At 35.7% G+C, this 5,091-nt stretch overlaps 1 long non-coding RNA gene across 1 annotated transcript in view; it reads right to left on the reverse strand.

The window, feature by feature from the left end:
* Positions 1-1,056: 1,056 nt before the first annotated feature.
* The window catches only part of LOC122805363, a 248,195-nt gene continuing 244,160 nt past the window's right edge, over positions 1,057-5,091 (reverse strand). Inside the window, exon 3 of the long non-coding RNA XR_006365359.1 lies at positions 1,057-1,120. This is a non-coding gene — a long non-coding RNA (uncharacterized LOC122805363). The remainder of the gene's footprint in view (positions 1,121-5,091) is intronic.

Genomic DNA, 5,091 nt, shown 5'->3' on the forward strand with positions numbered 1-5,091 from the left:
TAGAGCTAGGCCTGTGTGAGGGGGTTTTAGAAGGCAAGGCCTTAGAAGATTTAGCTGCTTTAGCCCTAGAGAAAGCCTTGATAGACATGGATGCAGGGGGCCTAGCAGCTCCACGTGCAGGGGTAGATATGTCTAAAGGAATAGTATCTGATAAATCCTGGGTGCCTGCTACAGCAGGAGAAATTTCAGTAGCAGATTCAGCCATGCTGTGTGAGGCCTCGGCTGCAGGAGGAATGCTTTCGGCCGAAGGAAGAACCGAGGACTCGGTTTCAGCCGAAACCGAGACACTCGCGGTTGGCTTAACCGTGGTTTCGGCCGAAACCGCGGACCGCGAGTGTCGGTCCATTTCCTTATGCTTTTTAGCTAATTGTGAAGTCGGAGTCTCCGACGGCATTTTGTAAGCAAAAGCGGGACCAAAAAACTCCTCCGCAAACTCCGACCAACGTCTAAGTGTCCGTCGGTTGAAGGAAGCACAGGCTAGGCAAGCTGCTATGTCGTGGTCTGGGCCTAAGCAAGGAAGGCAGTAAGAGTGGAAATCCTTATGAGGTATTTGTTTCCCACAAGTTAAACAATTATTTACTTTTTCTGACATCGGCTGAGGCAAGAAAGAGTCCCCAACGGGGTACTTAGCTTTTTAGAAGTCTTCGGTAGTAGAAATCTCTGGATCTGACTGACCGGCACTTGCGAACAGCTTCTGCTTCGGGCACCGCGCAGCAAGAAAGACTGAGGAAAATGGCGTCGGCTGATGCCTTTATACCCAATTGACAGCAGCAGTGACGTCGGGTGAAGTGCGACATCAGCTGAGGCCAGACCCAGACTTTGGAATCCGGCCGACCGAAGGGCTGCCTGAGGCAGGACAACCCATTTGTTAGGACTGCAGATGCATCCTTGAAGGACATCAAAGGAAAGTTGGAAGATGAAAGATTTCTACATCCAGTACCATTATCATAGTGAAGGACTTCTTTTATTAAGAATGATAAAATGCAGCAGAATATCAAGAAAGTACAACTACATTAGGGTACTTACTCATAAATATACACTTTCTTACCATATAAACTGATCTTTGTCAGGGCCCTCCCCATGAGTCCTTTGCTGGGATCATCTTTTTGACCAATCAGTACTGAGTAAAAAAAAAATCAGAAAAGTTTGACAGTCAGGAATACATGCAAATCAATTACAATGCACACCATCATGACACACAACAAATATACAAGTTTGCTTATCTTCTGAGCCCGTCTTTCCTCTAGCCATTTTTTTCTCCATGGTTTTTGCCACTTCAATCTGATGATCATAAAGTTATGGTCATAAGCTGTCCATTCATTCTCCTGGCCCATCTCAGCTACCTTAGACAAAAAACACACTCTGAAGGGATCCCCTTCTTTCCAGAGGGGTCAGAAGCAGGAGCAGTCCACAGATGGCATCATAAAGGCAACCATGAAGGTTACTTTAGACCCCTCCTAAAAAACTACACGGACCTTACTTTTCCCCCCATCCTGTGCTTTTCTGGATGATACCCTCAACTTAAAGGACTGAGGGTTTGGTTTCACCACCCCCCCCAGACTAGGTCAACCATATTTATGAAGAGACCTTAACAGCTTCCAACCCAGATAACTAAACATAAATACTCTAGCTATATATATATATATATATATATATATATATATATATATATATATATATATATATATATATATATATATATATATATATATATATATATATATATATATATAGGTTCATAGGTTTATACTAGGCTATCTGCCCTAAGGCATTTATAAGCCTAGCCCAAATTTTTGTGGCTTACGCCACCCCTTATATGAAAAAAATACTGTGCCCATTAGTTTGTTGTGCCTCTGTCCAGCAGTGATGATTCCTGGGATAAACCTACGATCTCCCATCCACAGGTCAAGATTTCTCTTGAACAGAGCCAGCGAGGTGCTCTGCCTCACATGGATCGGGATTTTATTCCACAGCATAGGGAGTCTCTGAGTGATAAATCTATCCCTCCAGCACGTCCTATTTATATATATTACATATATAAAAAATGTATATAGGTGTGTATATATATATATATATATATATATATATATATATATATATATATACACACAAGATGAAAGAAATTGTAGATCGTGGTGAAGAGTAGAAACAAATTTTATTTACATAAAATGAGCGCTTTCGCGTGCTTCCAACTGCACGCTTCTTCAGATGAATATAAAACATTAATAAATTCACTCTCTATATATACAATGTCCTGGTAATTACTTAAACTAATTAATACAAATGAGTCAATTAAATCAATCAATTAAATCAATTAACCAATATAACATTAGTATACTTAAAGCTATAGACGTGTGAAGCAATATAAGCATTTTGCACTATTAAATCTTGTAACTTGTTATTAAAACTGTTAAAAACTGCTAAGAACTTTTAAAACCTTAGAGAACTGCCCATTTAATAAACGGCATATGAAGCAGGGTGACATATCATGATCAATAAACCATATATTGCAACAAAAAACAACATAAAACAAAATGTCCAAACCGTCATGAGTTTATAGCAACATTGATAAAAAACATATTTTTTATATATTCAATACTGGTTTTTGAATTTGTTTAAAACCATCTAAAACCATTTTCACATCAATATTGCAGCAATATATCCATTAAATGAAGTGTTGTAATTTATATGATATGCTATGTAAACATATTATTATTTATAATATTCTTCATTAATATTGATGGTTAATAAATAATTAATGTGATGTCAATCAATATGATTAAATAAATAAAAATACAAAATAATATAAAATATATTCTATGAATGTAAAACATGTACAAATTGTTATTCACCAATAAATCCAATTCTGGTCAATATGAAGATGGTATTAAATAGTAGGTGTTTAGTTCATATTTAATATTTAATATTTATTATTTAATATTTATTATTATTATTTAATATTTAATATGTCTTTCGTAGTTAAATAAATAAATAGATTCTATGTAATAATTCTATCATACGTTAAATAAAATGCATAAATTGCATGAATTGCATGAATTAATTATAATATAAAACAAAATTAAATATATAACATATATAGTTATGCATAAAAAATCATGCATAAGAAATCAATTGATATCAGATATCAAATATTAATTATGTGCATCTACCATATATCACCAGAATATATGCCACAAAGTATGTATGTATCAAAATTATGTGTACCAAAAATTTTTTATAAAAAGTTATATATATAGAATTATTTCTCTATGTTGTCATGAAAATTTATGCTTATGAAATGAATACATAGGTAGCTAAATAAACAGAAAAACATATATATTCCATATCAAACTTCAAACTTTAAAATGGTGCATATATTCCATATATTATATTATTATATCCTGTACCATTTCAACTAGCACTACATAATATCTCTTCATCCATATACAAAAATGAATTATGTGAAGTACATAAAGATGAAGGACAAATATTATTATTCCGTCTACTTTGATCCTAAAACAAAACCGTCTAAGAATGTGGGTGCATATCATTTGATATATATTTGTGATATATACTTAATAATATTCTTTAATCAATGATATTTTCGTTTCTTTAAGTGTGATCTAATACTAACATAACTATTCAGGCCCGGATGTTTTTGTGCCTGAAATCTGAAAATCCAGTCTAATTCTAGACTTTCTAGATCACCTCTTCTCTTATTTAAAAATCTTTTTTGTAGCACCCTAAAAACAAATTTGTGTTCTGTATACTCTGTAATATGTTTAGACAGTGCATTTTTGGGATTTGTTTTCTTAATGGCATAAAGATGTTCTTGTATCCTGTCTCTAAGCCTTCTTGTCGTCATTCCTATATAGAAGGCAGGATATATATATATATATATATATATATATATATATATATATATATATATATATATATATATATATACACACACACACACACACACACACACACACACACACACCCCTACATATATTTTTTTATATATATATATATATATATATATATATATATATTTTTTTTCCCCCCAGCCATGTAACCTGGACGGAAACATCAAACGCGGAGGTATGTCCATATTCATTAAGGATATCCACATCTCCAGGCTAGTTGCTCAGCATAATGCATCCGAGGTTATCCAAGTGCAACTAACTCTGGGCAAAACTGCAATCCAAATTGTAGCTTGCTACAGATCCCCCACCATGCCCCAGGATTCCCACTCCTCTTTTCTTGATATACTGGAAAATATTAGGGTTCAACCAAACACCCTAATAAGGAGCAACTTCAACTACCCCACCATAAACTGGGAAAACTACTCGTGTACCAACTCCTTAGCACAACGGTTTCTGGAATTAATAAACTCCAGTGCCATGGATCAACTTATCCACACCCCCACCAGGGGCAAAAATATCCTAGACCTAGTCATTACCAACATGAGTGAGTGGTGTTCCACACCTGAAGTCAACTCCTCGTTGGTCTGATCCGACCATAAGCTAATCACCCTTGATATCCACATCCCGCCCCCACCCCCATTAAGGAAACAATGCTAAAAAAATTTCTCCAAAGCCAACTTCATGATTCTTAAGACAGAAGTGGTGAACTTCATGACATCCATGCAGATGGACAATACAGTTACAACTGCTGAATCCTACACAAATGCACTCTACAAGCACTTACACGAGTGCATGGATTGTGGTATCCCAAACAGAACCAAGATGCTATCCTCCAAAAAAAGGAAGCCAATCTGGTGGTCCCCTGCCATAAAAAAACTGTACAACAGAAGGAAGAAACTGTTGCAAAAGAGAGTAAAATCCCATGAGTGGAGGAGCTCCCTGGTCAGCCTCAGTAAGAAGCTGAGATCCCTTATAAGATTTCTCCAAAGCTAGCTACGAAAACAAAAATCACCACTAATTTTACGGAAAACCACAAAGCATTCTATAGCTATGTCAAGAATCTCGATGGCATCACCAACATCTGCTCTGAGTTACAGCACAACGCCACAAAAACCACAGACCCAACTGATATTGCCAACATTCTAGCAGATAGATTCAGTGCTAACTTTAACAGCACCCC

Source organism: Protopterus annectens, chromosome 6.part1 (assembly GCF_019279795.1).
Source record: "Protopterus annectens isolate FY-2018-M chromosome 6.part1, PAN1.0, whole genome shotgun sequence".
NCBI classification, from domain to species: Eukaryota; Metazoa; Chordata; order Ceratodontiformes; family Protopteridae; genus Protopterus; species Protopterus annectens.